Source organism: Tenrec ecaudatus (genome assembly GCF_050624435.1).
Source record: "Tenrec ecaudatus isolate mTenEca1 chromosome 2 unlocalized genomic scaffold, mTenEca1.hap1 SUPER_2_unloc_11, whole genome shotgun sequence".
In the NCBI taxonomy this organism is placed as follows: Eukaryota; Metazoa; Chordata; class Mammalia; order Afrosoricida; family Tenrecidae; genus Tenrec; species Tenrec ecaudatus.
In genome coordinates, this window is record NW_027457571.1 from 516205 (window position 1) to 531554 (window position 15350).

Here is a 15350-nt window from a genome sequence, read left to right on the forward strand (position 1 = left end):
ACGAGCGACCCGCCCGTGACCCCCGCCCCTCCCAACCCCCAGCCCCGGCCGGCTGCCGCCCGGCTAGGCGTGGCCCGGCCCCTCGAGGGCGGCGAGAGGGGCGCTGGAGGGCGGCGAGAGGGCAGCCCCGCGGCCCGCCGAGGCCCAGGCCGGGCTCACATGGCGCGGGGGGGGGGGGCGCGGAGGGAGGGGGCCCTGGCGGCCGCGGAGCGCAGCCCCCCCGCCCGCCTCTACGCCCGGGCGCTGGGTGCCGGCGACGCGCCTGGGGTCGTCTGTCGTCCTGCCGGGCGCCCGCCCGCCCGCTTAGCCGCCGCAACCACCTGCCTGAGCCCAGACCCCCGCATGGCGCAGGCCTCAGCGCACCCGCGCGTGTGCCCGAAGCCTTGACCGTGGGCGGCCCCGCCAGCCGGGGTCTCAAGGACCCAGCACCCCAGAGCGCCCTTGCTGGGGGAGGGCAGGGGCGTGGGGAAGCATCAGCCCCTGACCCTCTTGAACTTGCACCCGCCAGCGTCCCACGCCGGGGCCCCAGAGTCCCCGCTCAACACCACCCTGTGACCCAGGGCCCCCGAGCTGTCGCCGCTGACTTGGTACTTAGGAGACATGCTCTCTGGAGGTGGTTGAGGCTTGTCTTGTGGCCAATAATCATCTCCTACGCCTTCCTTTCCAGTCACTAATTTGATGTCTTCACTTAAAGAAATGCCCATAAGTTGAGGTTTCAGAGGAGAGCTCCTTGAGCTCCCCAGACAACAAGGGGGCCGAGTGTCACCGTCATTATCCTGAGCTGGGAGGGAACACTAGTGTTCCGGAGGCTGGGAATCCGTCACTGCCTGCCCACAGCACAGACAGAGCAGGTGCTGGTTATAATTGTTTCTAGACGTCCTGCCATGCTCAGTTGAATGTCAAAGCCATAAACGTTGCCCAACTACAATCAAACTGGAGTACGCAGACATTTCTGCATCATTGCCGGGTGGAAATACACTGAGTGGAGTTGGATGAGATGGCAGCAAGTGCTTAAGGAGGGGGTGCTGTGGGAATACCAACAAGATGACTGCTAGTCTCCGTTTCCTTCTCTCGTCTGCTTTGTGTTTTCTTTCAGGACCAGAAGAAATGATGCATATGTAAGGAAAAAAACTTTTCATTTCCAGAGGAGTTTTCCACCCCACAATCTACCCGCAGCCTCCTTTGAGCAAGCCAGTAAAAGCTTTTTTTTTTTTTTTTTTTAACCTGCCTTCTCACTATGACAATTTCCGGAGCTGCTATGTGGCTGTGTTTAAAAGTCCCCCTCGGGATCCAGAGTGCAATCCATATCACAAAGGCATCCTCCCAGTCCCAAATAGCAATGTGACCTCATTTCAGAAGGTTGTTCTTGTTTCCATAGACCCAGAATGGAGTTTAAGCTGTTGATCTTGACTGTGGTTGTCGACTCAGCCTCTCATGGGCACCTCATGGGCAGTGGAGCAAACTGTGCCAATCTGTGCTACCACCAGGACTGGGAGAGGAAGCCAACAGTGGTGGGCCATAGGTCAATGTGTGGATGGGGATGATCAGGTCTTTCTTCATTATTCTGTTTCAGTCTGGAAACACCACTGAAGCCTGCTCAGTGTCATAGCAACACACAAACCTTCACTGACAGTCTGGGGCACATTGGCTGCAAATCAAACCCGGGTCTTCCCGGTGAAAGACGATGAGAGGTCTACCACTGAAGCACCGTGGCCCTCACCTCAAACCAGGGCAGTCATTTCCGGAGTTCAAACCAGACCACAATGCAGGATGACTGAGATTGCCACCAGAATCTGATACTGATGCAGAAAAAAACCTAACTACCATTTTATTGACTCCCAATAGGACAAAGATCTGCCCCTTTGGGGTTTTGAGACTTTAAATCCTTACAGCAGGGGTCGCAACCTGTGGGTCGCGACCCCTTTGGGGATCAAATAACCCTTTAACAGGGGTCATCCAATTCATAATGATAGCAAAATTACAGTTATAAATTAGCAATGAAAATAATTTTATGGTTGCAGGTGACCACAACATGAACTGTATTAAAGGGTGGCGGCATTCAGAAGGTTGAGAACCATTGCCTTACAGAAATAGACAACCTCATATTTCTCCCACGGAGGGGCTAGTCAGTTCAAACCCCTGACCTTGCGATTAGCAGGTTAATGCATAGTCCACTACACCACCAGGGCTCCTAATGATATAATAAGAGATACTATTGTTAGATCTCTCGTGGGAGAAATATACCTCAGTCCTTGGCTTCGCGTGAGAAAGAATTCACTCCGCAGCCTGGATTGTGATCCAAGTGAGTTTTTTGAGAGAAGAAGTTTCAGGTTTACACAGGCACCTCAGGGCCCCTCACCCCTGCACAGCTTGCCTAGAAGCTGCTGGAGAGAAAGTCACTACGTGGGCTCCAGGATCCTGCCTTTTCTTTCTTAAATCGTTTTATTAGGGGCTCATACAATTCTTATCACAATCCATACATACATCAATTGTGTAAAGCACATTGTACACTCACTGCCCTCATTATTCTCAAAACATTTGCCTCCACTTAAGCCCCTGGCATCAATCAAGTCCTCATTTTTACCCCTTCCTCCCCCATCCCTCAAGAAACCTTGATAATTTGTGAGTGGTGATATTGGGAGGGTAGAGGGAGGGTGGATTGGAAAGAGGAAACCGATTACAAGTATCTACATGTGACCTCCTCCCTGGGGGACGGACAACAGAAAAGTGGGTGAAGGGAGACATCGGAGAGGTCAAGATCCTGCCATTTCAATTCCTCCACAGGGAGGCATGGTTGATGGTCCTGGTCAACCCCATTGGCTGGATTGAATTCACCTGGCTCAGATGGGCCAATCCAGGTGTAACACCCACCTAGGTGTACCACCCCTTCCTGGCCGGAAGTTTGAACCTGAGCATATGTAATGGATGACCCACTCCCTATGCTAAGCTACCTAACAGTATTTGCAAGATGCCGAGCAATGTTCTAAGCTTTTTGTATATAATAATTCAATTATTTCACTTAAGAAGCCTATGTGTGGACTCTATTCTTGCCTCATTTTACAGATGAAAAATCAGTGGCACAGGATGATAAAGTCATGAGCCTATGACCACACAGTGAGGAAGTGGAAAGGAGAGATTTGAACCCAGGCTGCAGAGTCCATGCCTTGGGTGCCTACAGCGCCACATAGGACACAGGAAAGCATGGAGCAGACTCGGCGTAAGACCTAGCATGTATGTGCTAGGACTGCATGAGAGTAGCTGCTACTCAGATCCAGAAGAGAATACAAGGCTATTGCAAAAATTATTTTTTCCAAGAGAGGGTGGAATTCTGCATCTTGTGCGAAATCCCCCAACCTGCACATGGCACAGCTACTTCAGAAGGTTCCCAACAATGTGTGCTGTGTGGCAAACCTAACTGAGCTCAGGGGGAGCTGGTCTGTGGGTTATGTTACCCAGAAGGTGAGCAGTTTGAACTCACCAGCCACCACTCCAAGGGAGAAAGAGAAGGCTTTCTGCTCCCATGGACTTACAGTCTTTGAAGTGGCAGGGAGCATTTCCATGCAGCCTATGATTAGGATCTAGGAGGGTGAGGGTGGATGGAGTTGGTTGAGACCAGGCTTCAGGGCATTTCCCAGAAGGGCTTCCTGCAGTGACTCTGCCTTCAGGAATGTCTGGTGACCCTGAGGGCAGCAAAGTCCTAAGCACACTCAGGCAGTGGTTCTCAACCTTCCTAATACAGGTCCTTTTGTGGTGGTGACCCCCCCCCCCCGACCATTAAATGATTTTCTTGCTACTTCATCACTGTAATTTTGCTACAGTTATGAATTGGACGAGCCCTGTGAAAGGGTCATATGACTCCCAAAGGGGTCGCAACCCACAGGGTGAGAACCACTGCACTAAGGGTTCCCCTTCCGGGCAGCTCTACCAGTGTCTGATGTGCATAGTTCTGTGAGGTGAGAGAAATGAACTTAGTGTCTGCTTCTGGTGACAGTTGATGTGGGTGGGCTTTCTCCCTATGTCAAATCCCTCTCAAGCCATTTGTCACCACAACAGAGGGAGCCACACACATAAAGCAAGAAGAGGAGGCAGCATAGCAGGACGGTAAGCAGAACAAAGATTGAATAAGCACAATTCACTTCAATCATGAATCGGGTGCCCTTGAGATGTGAGGAAGACCCCAGTCTAGTGACATTAGATCAGGTTTAGGGATTGAGTGACGGGACCCTCTTGGCTCCCCTCAGCCCCTATCTTGCTTTCCCATTGACCCTGCCCCTTACATCGTGATTGGTCCTTATTCCAGCATGATGGTTGGTTTCATAATCACAACATGTGGGAATGTGTTAGTCGATAGGTTATACAGGCACAGTCTCTGGAATGGGTAAGTGAGGAGGTGTGACTGGTGACATGACTGGTGGAATGGATCATGTGAAGTGATTTGAGATCGTTGTTCAGACCTGATAGGTCATCCAGGCCTCTAGTTGATCCTGGCAGTACTCTAGTTTAAGGAAACAGAATGTTAGGCATTTAAGTCATATTTAAGCTTAAATTTTGAGCAATAGGCTGTGGCTCACAGTGAGAGTCTATGTGGAGACCCTAAATCCATTTTGAGGGGCCACACATTCAGCCACCATTGAGTTCTTTCCTACTGCTGACTGGCAGTGGAAAGCTTGCGTCCACTCCCCGGGCCAGACTCAGCGATATACGGTCGTGTGCACATCCCAATGAAGGTCCCGCTCATGCTCTCACAGGCCCTCCCGCAACTCCATGAATTGATCCGTCTTCAGGGACAGTTTTGTGACAAAGGTGTTTGTTTTCCATGTCTCATTTAAGCTTTCAGGAGCTCAGGTGGTGATGCTGGATAGTGTTGGACTATTAACAGCAAGATCGCTGGTTCGAAGCCACTAGTCATTCCACAGGAGAAAGATGAGGTTATTGCTTCCTGTAAAGGTAGCAACTTCAGGATCCCTACACAGAGTCACTATGAGTCAGAGTCAGCAGGACAGAATGAGTGTCATTTTATTTAAGTAACTGTGGCTGTGGGTCCTTCCGACACCATTGTGGCCTCATGCGGATGCTCTCCTTCATCCAGAACAGCGGTTTGTGTCTTTTTCTTGTGTAAAACATAGCAAAGGAGTTCCTAATAAAATAAAGTTGAATTGGGAGTCTTTTTTCCCTCAAACAAAGTAAATCCATAAATAGAAATGAGACTATGGTGCTAATAACCAGTTGGAGAGTTGAGAGAGCTGAACTCTCAATCCTGGTAGAAACCCATTGTGACTTTAAAAACTTGCTCAAGGTCATCCATAGCCTATGAGGTTGAGTTGAGCAGACACAAAACAGATGTGTTGGGGAGTAATTGTGTACATTAAGTAAACAATTTATCTTTCTAAAGATTCTGTCTAAAACTTACTTTAAATAGTAAGTTTTCCCCTGGGCTAGGGAAAGGTCAGGGAGCTTAACCCCCTAGTATCCACCCCCTCTCAGCATTCATCATGTTAGGCCAGAGGAGCCAAATCACACCCACTACCCAGGGAGCACTGCTTCCAAAAGCCCATTGCCTGTGCCGGGGCAGAGGGCAGGTACCCGGACCAGAAATGCTGACAGAGTGGAACCAGCGGGCTCAGCCCCCAGCTTCCTGAGAGAGCAGCTGTGATGGTTCACTTTTGGACAAATGTCAATGCATGACTTGGGCAGCACGAAAAGCAGATGTGCAGAGGTTGTTCGCTGTATTCCAGAAGTTCACACACTCCCCGCAGGCTCTTTGGTGGCTTCCACCTTCAATCCCAAAAGGCCACTGCCGTCCAGTGGATTCCAACCACAGTGACCCTATATGGAGTTTTCAAGACTGTAAATCTTCATGGGAGCCAGCAGTCTCATTGTCCCCCTTGGGACAGGGAGCTAGCAGCCCGTTTCACCTCCAGGACCCCTTCCTCTCTAATTCTGGATCCAGTCCCTCCAAATATCCTGCCCTGCCCTTGTCTAGGCTTCTTAAATGCGTTCCATGCTGCTTATGTTAGTCTGGGTGCCTTAGCGAAACAAATCCACAGAAACGCGTATGTATAAGAGAGAGTTTTATGTAAAGGGTGAGTGCACATCAGGAAAACATGCCCGCATTTGCTTATGCACCCGCTTTGTCTTCAGCGATCATGTCGAGATAGGCTGGTGGCTTCTTCCATGTGGGCTTTGTTGTTTCTTAGCTAGATGGCCCCTTGTTTATCTTCCAGTCTTTAAGACCCTGGACACTATATCTTTTGATAGCCGGGCCCAGGGTGCTTAACCACTACACCACAAGGGTTCATTAGCTTGTGACTTATCTCCTGCCATTCACACTAGATGCTCAAAATAGCAGGAAACCAGGTTTCTCCTTTGTGGCCACACCAGGTACTGACAGAACGAAGAACAGAGAAATGCTTAGTTATATATCTTGACTATCATTAGCATATTATATGCCTGACAATATGTAAGCCTTCACTCCCCTGACCTCTCACAGTCTCGGTAAAATGAAGCTAATAAAAGTAGTGCTCTCACAAGCTTGGTAGGAGATTAAACAACTCACATAAGGGTACACAGCCTATCAACGAGGAGGCGAGATGAGGCAGTGTGTGGCTGCTGAACCCACACCCTTCACAACACCTGCATTAAAATGACTGAGGGCTATGAGGAACCAGACAGAAGCAGGTTCACACCCCAGATTGAGTCAATTTAACTGCCTATTGTGCCTGACCCTTCTATCTCTGATCTTAGAAATGGGGTTAACAACAACAAAACACTGTAGAAGAAATGTCCAGCAGATGACAGGCACGCGATTAAACAACAAAAAATAAATCACTTAAGTTGAAATTCGAACTCCAGGAAACCCCTCACACACGTGCAGAAAAGGATTGAGCCCATACGGTGTTTCCAGTGCCCCCGTCTTTCCCCCTAAAATGAGCATTTGATAAGGTAATGCCTGGATTGTTCCAAGCCCAAGACTGTGGAGAACTAAAGGAAAACCCAGCATTATGAATCTTTGAGCACAGCCCTGCTGGGAAACCGCCCTGCAGTCACTTGTTGATGACTGGAGGAGGGACAAGAGTAGGGAGAAGAACGAGGACTGAATGTGACACATAAGCAGGGATGGCCTACATTCCATAAAGGAAAAAACTCAAGGTGTGCTTTTCTGGTGCCGGAAAGTTAAAACCCATCTGGTGCAGTTGAAAAGGTGTGTGTGTGGAGTGGGGGGGGGTGTTAGGGAGGAGGGGCGATGAGTCCAAAGGATGAACTCCATCTGCAATTGTGTCCTCAACTGCTTTCCCCTGCTAGCCACACGATATTTGTGGCTGGCCTGCCCTGCTTTTGTTATCAAGCCCAGAGAGGGCAAGAGACTAGCTCGAAGCCACACTGCAAGTTGGCAGCAGAATCAGGCCGAGAACTCTGGATGCTTAGAAAACTTCACACAGACCTGAGAAAGTACCAAGGGAAGACCTGTTCGCTAACTGGGCAGCACTCACTGCATGCCAGCGCTGTTCCAGTGCCCCAGCCAGGGCATTGCTCCCTGTGTCTGTGTGTCTTCAGTGATGCACACAGGTGACGGATTGGCTTTTAATAGCATGCTTGGAAGGTTGAGGCCACCCAGCGGCACCTAGAAAGAAGGGCCTGCAAATCTACTTCAGACCAAGCAGCCTTTCCAGACCCTGGGGAGCACAGTTCTTCTTGGACACACAAGGAGGCCAGGAGTTGAAGTTGATTCCATGATGTAGTTGATTCCATGGTTCCCGGTTGTAGCTATACCTAGAGTCACATCCACATTCATGTTTATATCTCTTCACTCCATGGGGTGTTCATGGCTCCAACTCTTCTGAAGCAGACCACCAGGATTTTGTTTAAGAGGCCTCTGGATAGGTTTGAACTGCCAACCTTTTAGTTTGTAGCTGAGTGCTAAACAACTTGTGCCATGCAGGGTGCTAAGCTCAGAAACTCAGTCGGTGCTTCATGATCTCAGTTGGAATTATAGAGAGGGTCAGTGATGACCCATTGACTGCTGGGTAATTGTTGATGTAGTCTCCCTGTGCAGACATGTAAAGTACCTGAAAACTTAAAATCCAACTCATTGAGTGCATCATCCTGCCGTGCGCCAGCCCAGCAGCATGCTCTGCTGGGGACATTTGGCCATGCCTGGAGACATTCTGAAGAAGGGAGTCCCACTGCCATCTAGTGGGCTGAGACCAGGGATGCTCGCTTAGCATCCTGGTGCAGGGAACAACACAGCCCCACAAGAACGATGTTGGCCAAAATGTCAGCAGAGCTGCCACTGGGAAAATGGTCTAGTCCAAGCGCTGACCTTCGTAGAGGAAGAAAGCCAATCCAGAGCAGCTAAGTGACCTGCTGTGGGTTGCACAGCCTGATTCCAAGCCCAGTACTATACCCAAAGCTGTTACCACGCCCAAAATTAAACAGCAATAGCTGCCCAAAGGCCTCTTAGTTTGAGGACCAAGTAAGACAGTAAATGAGAAAGCCCTTTGACAAATGTGGCATGCTGCACAAACATGAGATGTTATTACCCAGGATCTTTTGATATATGTAAATAGATCTTGTACCAGGTCAGTTAATTTTCCAACTGCTCTATCTGAGCTTTCAGATGGCAGCACCTCTGTCCAACCCAGGAAAGGACTCCTGTGCAGGCTGAGCAGCCCTGGAAAGCCTCATGCCTGGCTTCTCCCACCCCTCAGCTAATCTCCAAGTGATTAATAAGGGCTCTCACTATGTTGTGCCTCCCAGCTGACAGATACTAGGCTATCAAAGCATTCGTATCACCTCCTTGATGCCTGAGGAGGAATATAGTTTCATGTGTGAGAGTGCCCCAACCCGCGGGACTCAGTTATTCGAGGGGTTCCAAGGAGGACCCAGCCTGAAAGAGAAACGGGCGAGAGAGAGGAGCGAGACCAAGCAGATTCTTGTCAAGGTCTGAGTTTATTGCTACACAAGCCTCTCTATAAAGGGTGAGGCAAACAAGGGAGTTCAAAGGGGAGATAAAAAAAAGGAAGGGCGGGGGTGTAGAGCACACAGGGCAGGCGGCCGCAAGTCTGCAGTTGGAATGTCCGGTGCTGGAGCAGACAAGGGTGGGCCATCTGGTGTGTGTCAGGGTAAGATAAGGTTGAGGTGACGTGGCTTTAGCCCTGCTGGGCAGGCAATATGGCCTTGGTTTTGTCAGGCTGATTATGCCCGGTTCCCAACATGAGAGAAGCCAGGAATATCTCCTCTCACAACTGTGCAGCAAACGAGATCAGATCTCCCAATCTGATTTTCAGCCCTCCTGTCTTTCCAAGTGAAGTGGATGGTCCATTTCACATTGTCTCAAGTCTTTGCACATTGCATGCCAACATTGCGACACAGGGCGCGGCTGTGGGTCTTAGTAGACAAAGCCCCCACCCAGAACCCTGCCCTCAGAGCTCCTTGGTCACCCTGCACAACGCAGGTCCAGGCCGGGCTCCACACTGCAAGGCGATCAACCCTGACCCTCCAGTGTGGCCGTCCTCACACGCTCCCACATCCACCTAGAAGGACTGGAGATGAGAGATTCCGGAAGCTCCCTGCCTCATCTGCCTCCCTCCCCAGAGCGACAGAGCAACTGTAACTGATTAGGCAGGATGCAGCCTCGTTCCCAGTCCCCACCCTCTCTGGGAAAGCAGGGATGTCTGGCACCTCATCCAAGGCCTTTCCCCTGTGATCTCATTACTAAGGAGCTGCTCCTCTACCGCCCACCTCCATCACCTCATCTACATATGGGGGAGATGAGTATGTCTTCTTTGCTGCTCCTTCCCTGAGTCCACCCCAGGAGCTCCCTGAACAGATCACCAATCACTTCTCATTACACCTGCAGCAGCCGTCAGATACTGCTGAACAGAGACAGGCGCCTCCCCTGCTGCTGCCAGGCTCCAGTGCACATGTGCACACACACGTGCACACACATTGTACAGGCACACTCACATGGACACACAAGCATGCACACCCATGTGCACAAACTTTGTTCAGAGGTGGGAATTCTGCCCATTTTAGCCTCTAATATTGCAATCAGGGAGTGATAGAACAATGAAAGATGAAGGTGGATGAAGGAAGATCTATTTATTCCCTTACTTGTTACATAACCATTCAGGGCTCTTTTTTTATCCGTACAAACACACCACCACACCATCAACAATCATCAAGTAGATGTCATGTATGCAGTGCTGCCCTATTCAAGGCGGTGCTGAGTATGTGAGGAGGATTCTCTCTAAAGCACAGCTCTGAGGAAGTCTGTCTCCTTCGCACTTTTACACACACAGGGTGAGGAGCCTGCAGGAGGCTCCGTGCGTTGGGTGAAGCCACACGATGAGTGAGGAGACCGAGTGTGTAGCCAGGGGAGTGAGAGCGCAGAGTTCACCACTTCACCACCATGCTGGTGTGCACAATCGATGAAAGGGTGGCTGCCAGCAGCAGGACAGAAAAAAAGTAAAGCATGTAACTTGTGGTTTTATCTCTGGCTTACTTCCAAAAGGAATTGTTTTTGTTGTTCTAAAAAGCTTTATACCGAGAAAAAAAAAGAAAGAAAGAAAGCTTTATACCTCTATAAAAACAAAAGGCTACTGCTGTCAAGCACCTTCAGACTCAAGCCAGAGGAGAGCTCTCCCAGTGGGCTTCCAAGCTGAAAATCTTCACAGAAACACAGTACCTCCTGTGGAGTAGCTGGTTGGTTCAAGCCAGCAACCTGGCAGTTAACAAGTACGTCCCTTGCACCTGTAATACCTGTATAAAGTGTATTAAATATGAACTACTCCTGGTGTGTAATTTTAAATTGAATTATTGTGCCTGGAACTTTTTTTTTAATAGCTAAGAATGGTGAAATGAGACTCCTTTAGATGTTATGATAAGAATACACACTACACAGGGCTTGGACCCAACCCAGCTTAATTCAAAGGAAGGCAGATTTATTTTCTTCTGCTTCCCAGAAGGTTCCCCAGCAGAACGTGTGTTAAACAAAATTGTTTAGCTATGGAAAAGAGCAATCTCCTCTTGGGAAGATCCTGGTAGAAGGGGGCTTTGGTTACATATCCAGCTCAACCCAGCCCCAGAGGCCTCGTCATGTTTTATTTTGTTTTGCCCTTGACACTGATTGTCTTGGGAACTGTGGCCCCCGAGCAATGGCCAGGAAGTCAGGTCTTCTTGATGTAAATCCTCTAATATCCCCTACAATGATTTTCAGTGCCAATGGTAAGGCCCGCCCAGTGGCTGCCACATGCCCCTGAGCAAACACGTCAGAGCAGATGAGAGCATGAGACAGCATTTAAGAGAACGGTAGGCTGGCCTTGACTTAGCTGTTTGGCCTCTCCTCAGAAGTCATTTGTGACACTGACTGTCATGGGTTTCATTAAGAACAAGTCTATCTCTACCAAAGAAAACTGCAAGGTAAGAGGACTTTCAGCTCCAGCTACATATGTCTCCAAACTTACTTACATATTGTCCTGTTTTCAGAAGAAAAAAAATTTACTCAGTGCCTCCCGGGCAAATAAAAACTTTGGTACTACAACCTACAATCCCAGATAAAGTGTAGGTATCTGCTTTGGCAGCTCCCCTGGATCGAGCTGCTCCGGTAGCTCTCCACAAAAACCCTGTGAAGAGATGATCAGGCAGGATAGCCTAGTCTGTTCTGCAGAAAGAAGCTACCCCTGAAACCTCAGTGGCTTAAAATCTAGAAGTTTATTTCTTGTTCATGCAAATTCTGACGCTGGAAGGGCAATTCTACAGGGTGTTTGTCCTGCACACCGTCCGTCAGTGATTCGGGCTGCTTCACAAATATGGTGCCACCAGATCAAAAGGTGGATTCCAGGTCATCACAGAAGAGGAAGAGAGAAGTGGGGGTTGTGGATCAGTCTTTACATGCTTTGACACTTTAGTTGACATAGATCGCTGGATAGGGCTGCTTATATAAAGGTTATCAGTTCAAACCCACCTAGCTGTACCACAAAAGGAAGGGGTCATCTGCTTTCATAAAGGGTACAGCCTAGACAACCTCATGCAACAATTGTACTCTGTACCACAAGGGGTGAGCATGAGTCAGAACTGACTTGAAGGCAACAGGATTTGGGGTGTTTTTGTTTGTTTGGTTGGTTGGTTGATTGGTTTGGTTTGCTGAGTGGGAGGTGGTTCTACCTACAGCATATTAATCTGAAGTAGTCACTTTAGGTTTTTTTGTTTGTTTTTTGAGAGATGTGGAAAAGCTCATTGGCTTTAATGGGGAGTTAACTCTGCCGCAGACGGCCTCCTCAAAATTTCCCTCCCGCTTCATAAACTAGCAGAGATTTTCAATGAAGGAGCCTGCAGGCACCCGCTGGACATCTCCTTGCAAGGTCAGTCCTTTGGAGCCACTGGGAGGGAGAAAAAAGAGACTTCTATTCCTGTAAAGAATTCCAGCCCCAGAAATCCTCAGGGGGCAATTCTGCCCTGTCCTCTCGGGTCGCTATGAGTCCGAATTGAATTTATGGCTATGAGTTGAGTTTTAATTCCATTCACTTACTGCTATTGACAGGTTGCTAGATTAGGGCTTGTCTTCCCAAATGCCAGCACTAAACGAAAATGAGCTGTCCGGGCCACAACAAAGGGGTTGGAAATAAATCAGGCACACTCATTAGATACCTATGGCAAAATTCAGAACTGAGCATGCTCTGACCCAAGTCATGTAGACCCAGGTGGAAGGTCCACCTGGTCATACAGAATAGGACTTCACAAAAGTGCACCAAAATCAACCAGTACGATCGACCAATGCCCTCCAGTGGTGTTGGGAGGTGATAGAAGTAGGCCTGGGCTCCTTGTCGCCCTCCCTTGTTCACGTGCTCTGCAAGTGGAGGGTGAGGCCCTTGGGGGTTCCTGCCGTGGCTCCTCAGCTGGTTCTGCACTCCTGCTCAGGTATTCCTCCCATGAAACCGCCATATTCAGCTGCAAACTTTCCCCACCCCTGCCATGCAGCCCGGCGTGCTTTCCGGAGATAGTGGGGACTTTTGGGGACTGCGATACCTGAAACTTTCTTTCATAACATTCACTTGGATTTACAAAAGTGCTTCTGCCATATGAATTCTTTCAGCGTTGCTAAGCAAAAACTGAGGTCAACCACCCCAGAAACCTAACACTATCAAGTCGATTCTGACTTATATCAATCTAGGGGGTCCTCAAACTATGGCCTGCGGACCACATGGCCCTCAGAGGACATTTATTCAGCATGCCGGTGTTTTTGCCCCCTTTTTTTTATTTCAAATTAGGTATGTGCAGTGCGCATAGGCATTTGTGCATAGTTTTATTTTTAAACTATAGTCCGGCCCTCCAGCGGGTTTGAGGGACAATGAACTGGCCTCCTGTTTAAAAAGTTTGAGGACCCCTGAAAGGACAACGTAGAACTATGCCTGTGGGTTCCCGAAGTTCTAAATCTTTACAGGAGCTGAGAACCGCATCTTTCTCTGTGAGCCATAGCGGATTCCAACTGGCTGGCCTCATGGTCACACACATTCCACCAGGCTCCTTGAGCCTTAACTTGATAATTTAATGAAACGATACTTCTCCAAGTCACACTGTATCAAGGTCTATAATCTTGCTATTCTAATATCAAATTTAAAATAAGGAATATAGTTAAGCTCCAAATCCATAAGCAATAAGATCATTGAATCTCTTTGGACACTATTACTTAAAAAAAGAAAAAACTCTGTCCAATTATTTTCAGCACGGAAAAGCTTCCAGTGTTTACAGCTTAGTATTTAATTGCTTTTTCTCTTCTTCTTTTGCATTGGTGAATCATTTTGAGCTTATAATAATGTCAAAATAAATAGTTTCCAGAGCCTCCAGGCATTCACTGTGTAATGATCATTTAAAAGATTTCTTGGTTAGAGGGTCCTCAAAAGAATAAAAGGCGTGTCCGCATCCCTGGTCATTTCTATATTCAAAAGAAGAAATTGCTCATCAAATGCTACAAGCCAATTTCTTTCTTCAGCCAAACTGCCCATTTTAGCATCACTGAATTAAGCAAATGGTTCTACATTTCAAAGTCAACAATGATACTCTTTTCCCTTTAACACGAGCATCTTAAACAGCTCAAAAAATAGTCGAGCTCTTTATTATGGCTTTTCCTGAGAAAGCTGTTTCGTTGTTTATTTTATTTATTCATCTAGACTTTCATGTTAAGATTTGTGTATTTTAAGTTCTGCTAGTCAGGACATTTTAAATGGAGCCAGATTTTTTTTTATACTTTGTCTTTTAAAATATAATGAGACTGAGCAGTACATCCGTTAATAAAATATAAAGTCTTCCTATTTCTGTTTGTTTGTAATTTCCCTAAGGATAACTCTTAATGTAGTAAAACCAAAACCCGCCATAATGAATTACATTTGGTCTACTGGGGGTTGTGGCCAACCTTTTGATAGAAAAATCCAGAGACTCCCTTCTGCATCTCCTTTCCCAACCAAACCCCGGTGGCTGGAGGCTGGAAGGAAGAAAGAGGCTGGGCTGCTGGGGCAGGGTGGGGAAGGGGTAACCTTGCAGATTATTTCAAATTCTACTCTGAAGGCAGAAAGTTATCCAAATGAGATAGCTAGAGATTCACTTCCTTAGAAAAAGATTGAAATTAATGTGTCCCTTAGAAAAGCCAAAGGAAAAAAGTCGTTATTAATTTAGGCAATTGAAGAACTTTGAAAGCCATGTCTAGTACATAAAAACACCTGTCCCTAGAGCCCATCGGCCTAGGAAACTGAATTTTTATACCATGTAAAATAAAGGAAGGTCATTTCTTAGACTTGCTCAACAGAAGATTGTCATTTTAAACCGGTTACTGTAATGAGAAGCTGGGTTTTCGTAAAAAGGACTGAATGCTTGAGTCAGTGTGAAATGAAATTAGAGATGCATGTTCTGCGCATGGCGGCATATCCGGAGGAGTCTGTGTTCCTGTGACTGCTCTCGATCTGTCTCGTGCCTTCTGGGAAACTCACAGCGTGGTGCCCACATCTAGTCTCTCGGACTTTCTTGCCAGCTTTGGAAAGGTGTTGAGTCTGTTGGATCTGCTGCACAGAGACAGCATGCAAGTGGACCCTTCCCACATTCCTCAGAGAGCAGCCCCCCAGTGTAAAGCTGTGGGTGAGGTTTGATGACCTTTGCCCCTTCATCATCCCGCATTCTTTGAGGGACCCAAGCGCTCCCCCGAGGCATTACCGGAGAAGCAGCTACCCCATAGTTTCCAGATGGTGGGTATCAGCCTGTGTGCTCATTGGGATCGCCAGAGAGCTGTCCAAAAGACATCTTTGTCCCATCTCCACTGAGTCCGATTTTATTGGCCTGGAATGCAGCCTAGGTGCTTGGAT